Source organism: Ascaphus truei, unplaced genomic scaffold (genome assembly GCF_040206685.1).
Source record: "Ascaphus truei isolate aAscTru1 unplaced genomic scaffold, aAscTru1.hap1 HAP1_SCAFFOLD_535, whole genome shotgun sequence".
NCBI classification, from domain to species: Eukaryota; Metazoa; Chordata; class Amphibia; order Anura; family Ascaphidae; genus Ascaphus; species Ascaphus truei.
The window spans coordinates 180577-194567 of NW_027456866.1; the positions used below are offsets into that span (position 1 = coordinate 180577).

Below are 13991 nucleotides of genomic sequence, written 5' to 3' on the forward strand. Positions count from 1 at the left end.
GTCTGCGAGAGGTATTGCTAAGGAGTAATGCTCTGCAAGTCTGTGAGGTATTGCTAAGGAGTAATGCTCTGCAGGTCTGTGAGAGGTGTTGCTAAGGAGTAATGCTCTGCAGGTCCGTGAGAGGTGTTGCTAAGGAGTAATGCTCTGCAGGTCTGCGAGAGGTATTGCTAAGGAGTAATGCTCTGCAGGTCTGCGAGAGGTATTGCTAAGGAGTAATGCTCTGCAGGTCTGCGAGGTATTGGTAAGGAGTAATGCTCTGCAGGTCTGTGAGGGGTGTTGCTAAGGAGTAATGCTCTGCAGGTCTGTGAGGGGTGTTGCTAAGGAGTAATGCTCTGCAGGTCTGTGAGGTATTGGTAAGGAGTAATGCTCTGCAGGTCTGTGAGAGGTGTTGGTAAGGAGTAATGCTCTGCAGGTCTGTGAGAGGTGTTGGTAAGGAGTAATGCTCTGCAGGTCTGTGAGAGGTGTTGGTAAGGAGTAATGCTCTGCATGTCTGTGAGGTATTGGTAAGGTGTAATGCTCTGCAGGTCTGTGAGGTATTGGTAAGGAGTAATGCTCTGCATGTCTGTGAGGTATTGGTAAGGAGTAATGCTCTGCAGGTCTGTGAGGTATTGGTAAGGTGTAATGCTCTGCAGGTCTGTGAGGTATTGGTAAGGAGTAATGCTCTGCATATCTGTGAGGTATTGGTAAGGTGTAATGCTCTGCAGGTCTGTGAGGTGTTGGTAAGGTGTAATGCTCTGCAGGTCTGTGAGGTATTGGTAAGGTGTAATGCTCTGCAGGTCTGTGAGGTATTGTTAAGGAGTAATGCTCTGCATGTCTGTGAGGTATTGGTAAGGTGTAATGCTCTGCAGGTCTGTGAGGTGTTGGTAAGGTGTAATGCTCTGCAGGTCTGTGAGGTATTGGTAAGGAGTAATGCTCTGCAGGTCTGTGAGAGGTATTGGTAAGGTGTAATGCTCTGCATGTCTGTGAGGTATTGGTAAGGTGTAATGCTCTGCAGGTCTGTGAGGTATTGGTAAGGAGTAATGCTCTGCAGGTCTGTGAGAGGTATTGGTAAGGAGTAATGCTCTGCAGGTCTGTGAGGTATTGGTAAGGAGTAATGCTCTGCATGTCTGTGAGGTATTGGCAAGGAGTAATGCTCTGCATGTCTATGAGGTATTGGTAAGGTGTAATGCTCTGCAGGTCTGTGAGAGGTGTTGGTAAGGAGTAATGCTCTGCAGGTCAGTGAGAGGTATTGGTAAGGTGTAATGCTCTGCAGGTCTGTGAGGTATTGGTAAGGAGTAATGCTCTGCAGGTCTGTGAGAGGTGTTGCTAAGGAGTAATGCTCTGCATGTCTGTGAGGTATTGGTAAGGAGTAATGCTCTGCATGTCTGTGAGGTATTGGTAAGGAGTAATGCTCTGCATGTCTGTGAGGTATTGGTAAGGAGTAATGCTCTGCAGGTCTGTGAGGTATTGGTAAGGAGTAATGCTCTGCAGGTCTGTGAGGTATTGCTAAGGAGTAATGCTCTGCAGATCTGTGAGAGGTGTTGCTAAGGAGTAATGCTCTGCAGGTCTGTGAGGTATTGGTAAGGAGTAATGCTCTGCAGGTCTGTGAGAGGTGTTGGTAAGGTGTAATGCTCTGCAGGTCTGTGAGGTATTGCTAAGGAGTAATGCTCTGCAGATCTGTGAGAGGTGTTGCTAAGGAGTAATGCTCTGCAGATCTGTGAGAGGTGTTGCTAAGGAGTAATGCTCTGCATGTCTGTGAGGTATTGGTAAGGAGTAATGCTCTGCAGTACTGTGAGGTATTGGTAAGGAGTAATGCTCTGCAGGTCTGTGAGGTATTGGTAAGGAGTAATGCTCTGCAGGTCTGTGAGGTATTGCTAAGGAGTAATGCTCTGCAGATCTGTGAGGTATTGGTAAGGAGTAATGCTCTGCAGGTCTGTGAGGTATTGGTAAGGAGTAATGCTCTGCAGGTCTGTGAGGTATTGGTAAGGAGTAATTCTCTGCAGGTCTGTGAGGTATTGGTAAGGAGTAATGCTCTGCAGGTCTGTGAGGTATTGGTAAGGAGTAATGCTCTGCAGGTCTGTGCGGTATTGGTAAGGAGTAATGCTCTGCAGGTCTGTGAGGTATTGGTAAGGAGTAATGCTCTGCAGGTCTGTGAGGTATTGGTAAGGAGTAATGCTCTGCAGGTCTGTGTGAGGTATTGGTAAGGAGTAATGCTCTGCAGTCTGTGAGGTATTGGTAAGGAGTAATGCTCTGCAGGTCTGTGAGGTATTGGTAAGGAGTAATGCTCTGCAGGTCTGTGAGGTATTGGTAAGGAGTAATGCTCTGCAGGTCTGTGAGGTATTGGTAAGGAGTAATTCTCTGCAGGTCTGTGAGGTATTGGTAAGGAGTAATGCTCTGCAGGTCTGTGAGGTATTGGTAAGGAGTAATGCTCTGCAGGTCTGTGCGGTATTGGTAAGGAGTAATGCTCTGCAGGTCTGTGAGGTATTGGTAAGGAGTAATGCTCTGCAGGTCTGTGAGGTATTGGTAAGGAGTAATGCTCTGCAGGTCTGTGTGAGGTATTGGTAAGGAGTAATGCTCTGCAGTCTGTGAGGTATTGGTAAGGAGTAATGCTCTGCAGGTCTGTGAGGTATTGGTAAGGAGTAATGCTCTGCAGGTCTGTGAGGTATTGGTAAGGAGTAATGCTCTGCAGGTCTGTGTGAGGTATTGGTAAGGAGTAATGCTCTGCAGTCTGTGAGGTATTGGTAAGGAGTAATGCTCTGCAGGTCTGTGAGGTATTGGTAAGGAGTAATGCTCTGCAGGTCTGTGAGGTATTGGTAAGGAGTAATGCTCTGCAGGTCTGTGAGGTATTGGTAAGGAGTAATTCTCTGCAGGTCTGTGAGGTATTGGTAAGGAGTAATGCTCTGCAGGTCTGTGAGGTATTGGTAAGGAGTAATGCTCTGCAGGTCTGTGCGGTATTGGTAAGGAGTAATGCTCTGCAGGTCTGTGAGGTATTGGTAAGGAGTAATGCTCTGCAGGTCTGTGAGGTATTGGTAAGGAGTAATGCTCTGCAGGTCTGTGTGAGGTATTGGTAAGGAGTAATGCTCTGCAGTCTGTGAGGTATTGGTAAGGAGTAATGCTCTGCAGGTCTGTGAGGTATTGGTAAGGAGTAATGCTCTGCAGGTCTGTGAGGTATTGGTAAGGAGTAATGCTCTGCAGGTCTGTGTGAGGTATTGGTAAGGAGTAATGCTCTGCAGTCTGTGAGGTATTGGTAAGGAGTAATGCTCTGCAGGTCTGTGAGGTATTGGTAAGGAGTAATGCTCTGCAGGTCTGTGAGGTATTGGTAAGGAGTAATGCTCTGCAGGTCTGTGTGAGGTATTGGTAAGGAGTAATGCTCTGCAGTCTGTGACAGTTGCCGGGCAAAGTGTAAACGAGGGAAGGGTCGGTCACTATTAATCTGACAACATACAGAGGTCGCAGGTCAGGGGCTGTCTCTTAGAAACTAGCAGTTAGACGCAGTCTCTTGGATATGAGCAGGTCATGGGCTGTCTCTTTGATTTGAGAAGGCTTTGGGCTATCTCTTGGTAATGATCAGTTAAGGACTGTCTCTTGGATATTAGCAGTTAGGGGCTGTCTCTTGGATATTTGCAGTTAGGAGCTGTCTCTTGGATATTTGCAGTTAGGAGCTGTCTCTTGGATATTAGCAGTTAGGGGCTGTCTCTTGGATATTTGCAGGTCAAGGTCTGTCTTTTGGATATGAGCAGGTCAAGGGCTGTCTCTTAGTTATGATCAGATAAGGGCTGTCTCTTAGTTATGATCAGATAAGGGCTGTCTCTTAGTTATGATCAGATAAGGGCTGTCTCTTAGTTATGATCAGATAAGGGCTGTCTCTTAGTTATGATCAGATAAGGGCTGTCTCTTAGTTATGATCAGATAAGGGCTGTCTCTTGGATATTAGCAGTTAGCAGCTGTATTTTTGATATGAGCTGGTCATGGCTGTCTCTTTGATTTGAGCAGGTTTGGGGGCTGTCTCTTGCATATGAGGAGTTTGGGGCGGTCTCTTCGTTATGATCAGTAAAAGGCCTGTCTCTTGTATAGGAAAAGTTTAGGGATGGTCTCTTTGATTTTAGCAGATTTGGGGCTGTCTCTTGGTTATGATCAGTTAAGGACTTTCTCTTGGATATGAGCAGGTCAAGGGCTGTCTCTTTGATATTAGCAGTTAGCAGCTGTCTTTTGGATATGAGCAGGTCAAGGACTGTCTCTTGGATATTTGCAGGTCAAGGACTGTCTCTTGGATATGAGCAGGTCAAGGGCTGTCTCTTTGATTTGAGCAGGTTTGGGGGCTGTCTCTTGGTTATGATCAGTTAAGGGCTGTCTCTTGGATATTAGCAGGTCAATGGCTGTCTCTTGGATATTTGCAGGTCAAGGACTGTCTCTTGGATATTTGCAGGTCAAGGACTGTCTCTTGGATATGAGCAGGTCAAGGGCTGTCTCTTTGATTTGAGCAGGTTTGGGGGCTGTCTCTTGGTTATGATCAGTTAAGGGCGGTCTCTTGGATATTAGTAGGTCAAGGGCTGTCTCTGGGATATTATCAGCTGGGGCTGTCTCTCTGATATGAGCAGGTCAAGGACTGTCTCTTGGATATTTGCAGGTCAAGGGCTGTCTCTTGGATATTTGCAGGTCAAGGGCTGTCTCTTGTATATGAGCAGGTCAAGGTCTGTCTCTTGGATATTAGCAGTTAGGGGCCGTCTCTTGGATATTAGCAGTTAGGGGCCGTCTCTTGGATATTAGCAGCTGTATTTTTGATATGAGCTGGTCATGGCTGTCTCTTTGATTTGAGCAGGTTTGGGGGCTGTCTCTTGGTTATGATCAGTTAAGGGCTGTCTCTTGGATATTAGCAGGTCAATGGCTGTCTCTTGGATATTAGTAGGTCAAGGGCTGTCTCTGGGATATTATCAGCTGGGGCTGTCTCTCTGATATGAGCAGGTCAAGGACTGTCTCTTGGATATTTGCAGGTCAAGGGCTGTCTCTTGTATATGAGCAGTTTGCAGCTCTCTTTTGGAAATGAGCAGGTCAAGGGCTGTCTCTTGGATATTAGCAGGTCAAGGTCTGTCTCTTGGATATTAGCAGTTAGGGGCCGTCTCTTGGATATGAGCAGTTAGCAGCTGTCTTTTGGATATTAGCAGGTCAAGGTGTGTCTCGAATATTAGCAGGTTAGGGCTGTCTCTTGGATATTAGCAGTTAGGGGCTGTCTCTTGGATATTAACAGGTTTAGGGCGGTCTCTTGCATATGAGGAGTTTGGGGCGGTCTCTTCGTTATGATCAGTAAAAGGCCTGTCTCTTGTATAGGAAAAGTTTAGGGATGGTCTCTTTGATTTTAGCAGATTTGGGGCTGTCTCTTGGTTATGATCAGTTAAGGACTTTCTCTTGGATATGAGCAGGTCAAGGGCTGTCTCTTTGATATTAGCAGTTAGGGGCTGTCTCTTGGATATTAGCAGTTAGCAGCTGTCTTTTGGATATGAGCAGGTCAAGGACTGTCTCTTGGATATTTGCAGGTCAAGGACTGTCTCTTGGATATGAGCAGGTCAAGGGCTGTCTCTTTTATATGAGCAGTTAGCAGCTCTCTTTTGGATATGAGCAGGTTTGGGGGCTGTCTCTTAGTTATGATCAGATAAGGGCTGTCTCTTGGATATTTGCAGGTCAAGGGCTGTCTCTTGGATATGAGCTGGTCAAGGGCTGTCTCTTGGTTATGATCAGTTAAGGACTGTCTCTTGGATATTAGCAGGTCAAGGGCGGTCTCTTGGATATTATCAGCTGGGGCTGTCTCTCTGATACAGTATGAGCAGGTCAAGGACTGTCTCTTGGATATTTGCAGGTCAAGGGGTGTCTCTTGTATATGAGCAGTTTGCAGCTCTCTTTTGGATATGAGCAGATCAAGGGCTGTCTCTCTTAGTTATGATCAGTTAAGGACTGTCTCTTGGATATGAGCAGGTCAAGGGCTGTCTCTTTGATTTGAGCAGGTTTGGGGCTATCTCTTGGATATTAGCAGTTAGCAGCTGTCTCTTGGATATTAGCAGGTCAAGGACTGTCTCTTGGATATTTGCAGGCCAAGGTCTGTCTCTTTTATATGAGCAGTTAGCAGCTCTCTTTTGGATATGAGCAGGTTTGGGGGCTGTCTCTTAGTTATGATCAGATAAGGGCTGTCTCTTGGATATTTGCAGGTCAAGGGCTGTCTCTTGGATATGAGCTGGTCAAGGGCTGTCTCTTGGTTATGATCAGTTAAGGACTGTCTCTTGGATATTAGCAGGTCAAGGGCGGTCTCTTGGATATTATCAGCTGGGGCTGTCTCTCTGATACAGTATGAGCAGGTCAAGGACTGTCTCTTGGATATTTGCAGGTCAAGGGGTGTCTCTTGTATATGAGCAGTTTGCAGCTCTCTTTTGGATATGAGCAGATCAAGGGCTGTCTCTCTTAGTTATGATCAGTTAAGGACTGTCTCTTGGATATTAGCAGGTCAAGGTCTGTCTCTTGGATATTAGCAGTTAGGGGCCGTCTCTTGGATATGAGCAGTTAGCAGCTGTCTTTTGGATATGAGCAGGTCAAGGTGTGTTTCTTGGATATAACAGGTTTGGGGCTGTCTCTTAGTTATGATCAGTTAAGGGCTGTCTCTTGGATATTAGCAGTTAGGGGCTGTTTCTTGGATATTAGCAGGTTTAGGACTGTCTCATGCATATGAGGAGTTTGGGGCTGTCTCTTCGTTATGATCAGTAAAAGGCCTGTCTCTTGGATATGAGCAGGTTTAGGGGCTGTCTCTTGGATATTAGCAGGTTTAGGGGCTGTCTCTTGGATATTAGCAGATTTAGGCCTGTCTCTTGGATATGAGCAGGTTTAGGGCTGTCTCTTGGATATGAGCAGGTTTAGGGGACTGTCTCTTTTATATGAGTAGTTTAGACCCAGTGTCTCACAGTTGAGCAGTTACAGGAGGGCGTCTCATATCAGTGGTTTGTGGGTGAGAGGGTAAGAGGGCGGCTGCCTGTTACCTGCGTGTTACCTGCCTGTTACCTGCCTGTTACCTGCAGGGGCTTTTGTTCCTTTGTAACGTGATTCCATAGTTACTGTACGTTGGGCCCCCGATGAGAACAATGACACTCACAAACATACTGATACACTGTGACCCTGACACACACACTGATACACAGTCACACACACACTGATACACTGTGACCCTGACACACACACTGATACACTGTCACACACACTGATACACTGTGACCCTGACACACACACTGATACACACTTACCGTACACACGGATACACACTGGACAGGGTTCCCCTGCGTGCTGTCTCTCTGTAAGTATCACTGTCCTTCAATGTGTCACTTTGCATCTGACATTATGACTGGTCTGTGCCTCTCTCTACAACCACTGTGTCACTGAATCTCTGCTTTCTCTCGCTCTGTCTCTGGGCTGTCCCTCTCTTTCTCTGGGCTGCCTCGTCCTGCCTCTGGGCTCCCTCGCTGTCCCTCTCTGTCTCTAGGCACTGTCTCTGGGCTGCCTCGCTCTGCCTCTGGGCTCTTTCTCTGGGCTGCCTCTGGGCTCTCTCTCTGGGCTCTCTGTCTCTTTACTGCCTCGCTCTGTCTCTTGGCTCTGTCTCTGGGCTGTGCCATGCTCTGTCTCTGGGCTGTGCCTCGCTCTGTCTTTTATGCTGTCTCATCTGTCTCTGGTTTGTTTGTGACTGTCTCTCTGGGTGGCACAACATGGTTGGTGACCTCCTCTCTGATTAGCACAGTATGGGTGGTGACCTTCTCGCTGGGTGGCACAGTATGGTTGGTGACCTCCTCTCTGGGGGACACAGTAGGGTTGGTGATCCCCACTCTGGGGGGCACAGTATGGTTGGTGACCTCCTCTCTGGGGGACACAGTAGGGTTGGTGATCCCCTCTCTGGATTGCACAGTATGGTTGGTGTCCTCCTCTTTGGGTGGCACAGCAGGGTTGGTGACTTCCTCTCTGGGTGGCACAGTAGGGTTGGTGACTTCCTCTTTGGGGGGCACAGTAGGGTTGGTGACTTCCTCTCTGGGTGGCACAGTATGGGAGGTGACCTCTGGGTGGCACAGTATGGTTTGTGACCTCCTCTCTGGGGGGCACAGTACGGGTGGTGACCTCCTCTCTGGATGGCACAGTATGGTTGGTGATCCCCTATCTGGGTGGCACAGTATGGTTGGTGACCTCCTCTCTGGGGGGCACAGTATGGGTGGTGACCCCCTCTCTGGGTGGCACAGTATGGTTGGAGATCTCCTCTCTGGGTGGCACAGTATGGTTGGTGACTTCCTCTCTGGGTGTCACAGTAGGGTTGGTGACTTCCTCTCTGGGTGGCACAGTATGGTTGACCTCTGGGTGGCACAGTATGGTTGACCTCTGGGGGGCACAGTATGGTTGGTGACTTCCTCTATTGGTGGCACAGTAGGGTTGGTGACTTCCTCTCTGGGTGGCACAGTATGGTTGACCTCTGGGAGGAACAGTATAGTTGACCTCTGGGTGGCACAGTATGGTTGACCTCTGGGTGGCACAGTATGGTTGTTGACCTCTGGGTGGCACAGTATGGTTGGTGACCTCCTCTCTGGGTGCACAGTATGGTTGTTGACCTCTGGGTGGCACAGTATGGTTGGTGACCTCCTCTCTGGGTGGCACAGAATGGGTGGTGACCTCCTCTCTGGGGCTCAGAGTATGGGTGGTGACCTCCTCTCTGGGTGGCACAGTAGGGTTGGTGACTTCCTCTCTGGGTGGCACAGTATGGTTGACCTCTGGGTGGCACAGTATGGTTGACCTCTGGGTGGCACAGTATGGTTGTTGACCTCTGGGTGGCACAGTATGGGTGGTGACCTCCTCTCTGGGGCTCACAGTATGGGTGGTGACCTCCTCTCTGGGGGGCACAGTATGGGTGGTGACCTCCTCTCTGGGGGGCACAGTATGGTTGGTGACTGTCTCTCTGGGTGGCACGGTATGGTTGGAGATCTCCTCTCTGGGTGGCACAGTAGGGTTGGTGACTTCCTCTCTGGGTGGGACAGTATGGTTGACCTCTGGGTGGCACAGTATGGTTGACCTCTGGGGGGCACAGTATGGTTGGTGACTTCCTCTCTGGGTGGCACAGTAGGGTTTGTGACTTCCTCTCTGTGTGGCACAGTATGGTTGACCTCTGGGTGGCACAGTATGGTTGACCTCTGGGTGGCACAGTATGGTTGTTGACCTCTGGGTGGCACAGTATGGTTGGTGACCTCCTCTCTGGGTGCACAGTATGGTTGTTGACCTCTGGGTGGCACAGTATGGTTGGTGACCTCCTCTCTGGGTGGCACAGTATGGGTGGTGACCTCCTCTCTGGGGCTCAGAGTATGGGTGGTGACCTCCTCTCTGGGTGGCACAGTAGGGTTGGTGACTTCCTCTCTGGGTGGCACAGTATGGTTGACCTCTGGGTGGCACAGTATGGTTGACCTCTGGGTGGCACAGTATGGTTGTTGACCTCTGGGTGGCACAGTATGGGTGGTGACCTCCTCTCTGGGGCTCACAGTATGGGTGGTGACCTCCTCTCTGGGGGGCACAGTATGGGTGGTGACCTCCTCTCTGGGGGGCACAGTATGGTTGGTGACTGTCTCTCTGGGTGGCACGGTATGGTTGGAGATCTCCTCTCTGGGTGGCACAGTAGGGTTGGTGACTTCCTCTCTGGGTGGGACAGTATGGTTGACCTCTGGGTGGCACAGTATGGTTGACCTCTGGGGGGCACAGTATGGTTGGTGACTTCCTCTCTGGGTGGCACAGTAGGGTTTGTGACTTCCTCTCTGTGTGGCACAGTATGGTTGACCTCTGGGTGGCACAGTATGGTTGACCTCGGGGTGGCACAGTATGGTTGTTGACCTCTGGGTGGCACAGTATGGGTGGTGACCTCCTGTCTGGGGCTCACAGGTTGGTGACCTTCTCTCTGGATAGCACAGTATGGTTGGTGACTGTCTCTCTGGGGGGCACAGTATGGGTGGTGACCTCCTTTCTGGGTGGCACAGCATGGTTGGTGACCTCCTCTCTGGGTGGCACAGCATGGTTGGTGACCTCCTCTATGGGTAGCACAGTATGGGTGGTGACCCCCTCTCTGGGTGGCACAGTTTGGTTGGTGACCTCCTCTCTGGACGGCACAGTATGGGTGGTGACCTCCTCTCTGGACGGCACAGTATGGGTGGTGACCTCCTCTCTGGACGGCACAGCATGGTTGGTGACCTCTATGGGTAGCACAGTATGGGTGGTGACCTCCTCTCTGGGGGTCACAGTATGGTTGGTGACCTCCTCTCTGGATGGCACAGTATGGGTTGGTGACCTCCTCTCTGGACGGCACAGTATGGTTGGTGACCTCCTCTCTGGGGGGCATAGTTTGGTTGGTGACCTCCTCTCTGGATGGCACAGTATGGGTGGTGACCTCCTCTCTGGGGGGCATAGTATGGTTGGTGACCTCCTCTCTGGTTGGCACAGTAGAGTTGGTGACCTCCTCTCTGGGTGGCACAGTATGGTTGGTGACCTCCTCTCTGGTTGGCACAGTATGGTTGGTGACCTCCTCTCTGGTTGGCACAGCAGGGTTGGTGACCTCTCTGGTTGGCACAGTATGGTTGGTGACCTCCTCTCTGGTTGGCACAGTATGGTTGGTGACCTCCTCTCTGGGGGGCACAGTATGGTTGGTGACCTCCTCTCTGGGGGGCACAGTATGGTTGGTGACCTCCTCTCTGGTTGGCACAGTAGGGTTGGTGACCTCCTCTCTGGGGGGCACAGTAGGGTTGGTGACCTCCTCTCTGGATGACACAGTAGGGTTGGTGACCTCCTCTCTGAGTGGCACAGTATGGTTGGTGACCTCCTCTCTGGTTGGCACAGTAGGGTTGGTGACCTCCTCTCTGGGCAGCACAGTAGGGTTGGTGACTTCCTCTATGGATGGCACAGTATGGTTGGTGACCTCCTCTCTGGATGGCACAGTATGGATTGGTGACCTCCTCTCTGGACGGCACAGTATGGTTGGTGACCTCCTCTCTGGGGGGCACAGTATGGTTGGTGACCTCCTCTCTGGGGGGCACAGTTTGGTTGGTGACCTCCTCTCTGGATGGCACAGTATGGGTGGTGACCTCCTCTCTGGGGGGCATAGTATGGTTGGTGACCTCCTCTCTGGTTGGCACAGTAGGGTTGGTGACCTCCTCTCTGGGTGGCACAGTATGGTTGGTGACCTCCTCTCTGGTTGGCACAGTATGGTTGGTGACCTCCTCTCTGGTTGGCACAGCAGGGTTGGTGACCTCTCTGGTTGGCACAGTATGGTTGGTGACCTCCTCTCTGGTTGGCACAGTATGGTTGGTGACCTCCTCTCTGGGGGGCACAGTATGGTTGGTGACCTCCTCTCTGGGGGGCACAGTATGGTTGGTGACCTCCTCTCTGGTTGGCACAGTAGGGTTGGTGACCTCCTCTCTGGGGGGCACCGTAGGGTTGGTGACCTCCTCTCTGGATGACACAGTAGGGTTGTGACCTCCTCTCTGAGTGGCACAGTATGGTTGGTGACCTCCTCTCTGGTTGGCACAGTAGGGTTGGTGACCTCCTCTCTGGGCAGCACAGTAGGGTTGGTGACTTCCTCTATGGATGGCACAGTATGGTTGGTGACCTCCTCTCTGGGTGGCCCAGTATGGTTGGTGACCTCCTCTCTTGTTGGCACAGTATGGTTGGTGACCTCCTCTCTGGTTGGCACAGTATGGTTGGTGACCTCCTCTCTGGTTGGCATAGTAGGGTTGGTGACCTCCTCTCTGGTTGGCACAGTAGGGTTGGTGACCTCCTCTCTGGGGGGCACAGTAGGGTTGGTGACCTCCTCTCTGGATGGCACAGTATGGTTTGTGACCTCCTCTCTGGATGGCACAGTATGGGTGGTGACTGTCTCGGTAGACCAGGACTTTTAACACCATTTATATTTAAGGGATCAGTCACAGGGCAAAACACAGTAAGTGAAATAAAATTAGGTTTATTTTGGATAAGACCTCGGAAACACACAGAACTACAAAATACTAAAATATACACACGGGGGCCTGGGGAATGAGATCTAACTTTCCTAGGTGCAGGGACCCACTTCAAATGATCTTCCCCTGTCCGCTTCTCTGCTTCAAGATATCAGAATGCTGCATACATAGCAGAACTCTGACAGGAATCTCCAGCTGGTCACAGTCCAACTCCACACTCCTTCCCAGAGGTGGACTTCTTTCTGATGGATAATTGAGGGAATCTCCACACTGCCTCCCAGAGTGTCTCTCCCTCTGAGGGTAACTACTGCTCTGGGTAAATAGCAAGGAGAAGAGAACCCACTATTAGCACTCAATACCTACAAACAATGTAATATGAAAATCTTAAAAATACTCTTTAATGCTGAACTAATTAAAATGATGGGTATTAAAATCCAAGAAGGACACACATATATATAAACCCTAGGATGAGTATATAAGGCTAAGGCCCCGCTCCCTCAGTCAGCGCGCCCGCACTGCAGACAGGCGGGGCGCTGACAGACACAGACCGCGATATGCGGTCTGTAGGGAGCCGGGAGCTGGAGCCGGAGAGGGAGGGAGGGGGGCGGGAGTGGGAGGGAGGGGGGCGGGAGTGGGAGGGAGGGGGGCAGTCTCCGATCGTGGTGCCGTCCACCCCCCACACACATACATACACACACACACACACACTTTGATAACACGCAGCTCCTTCCCTGCTCCCCGCCCAAGGCGCCTCCCACCTAGCTCCTTCCTTCCCCTCCTCCCCATTGGCTGACTCGCGTACCACGTGACGCGTCAACGCCGAAAATCACTAGATTCTTGCAGCATTGGCCGGCCGACGCGTCACAGTACGTTGTCAGCCCTGTCGGAAGGAGGCAGCGGGGGCAGGGAACACTCGGACAAGGGTCTGGTGGTTCGCGGCCGGCCGCAGCGGGATCGCAGCCTAAGACACTCCGGGTTATTGATGAGTGGAAAACAATTGAGGTGAATTAGATCAACTGTTCCAAAGGAACTGATATGCAGTATTCCCTAATAGTGGTTGTTTAGGTGAGAGCAAGGGCAGGGTAGGGCTAGCACAGCCTGTCTAAGGTAATAAACAGGTCCCTGGCTCCATACGCAATAAGACTGACAAACCTTTATCGCGACATATCAATTCAGTTTATCAGGGTAATCAAACCTTTATTAAATTCATTGGTATGGATCAGTTCTCTGTGGATTTAGGGCATGGGGACAGGGACACTGTTTTACTGCAGAAGGAGGCAAAGTGGATATACACATTGCAGACGCTGTCACCCAAGGGTTTGAATGAAGGGTTCCTGTTTACCCCATTCATTTAAGATCAACCCTCATGTGGTTAATACACACATCAGCAGCATACATCCACCCTCCCTGCTCGGTATTTGGCCCAGCCTCACCATTTCCCTTTACCGTATAGCTCACACACCCCTCCCGATCCTCTCTCATTCACCTATCTGCCTTTTGGTTTTTCAATTTACACATTATGACGGTCGTGGCATATTACAGCTTCATTGTACATAAAAAAACATCATCACATTGTTACCACATTGTAAACATGGGCAAAGAACAGCCTGACTTTACTAACTATATATTTTCATCTACAGGTTGGTTAAATACACCCACCTGCATCTTACTACTGTGAGTACAATCCACAGTAGATGTCTATGCCGACTCTAATTATTATAACTACGTTTCACCCATACTGATTAGAGTCTAAGTTAATGCTTGGCCTCTGGGGTGCAATATGAGAATTTATACCCCATTACTTACATCACTACTCATTAGAATCTGTATGTATTGTATCACACAGTCTAACCAGCATGTGCGCCAGTAGACTAAGTTACCCTGATACTGTTGCACACTTTTTGTGATGATAAATTATATAAGTGTCCTTGAGCTGCCTTTGTTTCTCAGGTAGTGCTGTATATGTGTATCTAACACCAGCACTACACAGGCAGACCTCTAGGGTGAAATCGCCAACCA

At 50.0% G+C, this 13991-nt stretch overlaps 1 long non-coding RNA gene across 1 annotated transcript in view; it reads left to right on the forward strand.

Moving 5' to 3' along the window:
- Window positions 1-7137: 7137 nt before the first annotated feature.
- The window catches only part of LOC142485093 (uncharacterized), a 52205-nt gene continuing 45351 nt past the window's right edge, over window positions 7138-13991 (forward strand). The window contains exon 1 of the long non-coding RNA XR_012798358.1: window positions 7138-7306. This is a non-coding gene — a long non-coding RNA (uncharacterized LOC142485093). The remainder of the gene's footprint in view (window positions 7307-13991) is intronic.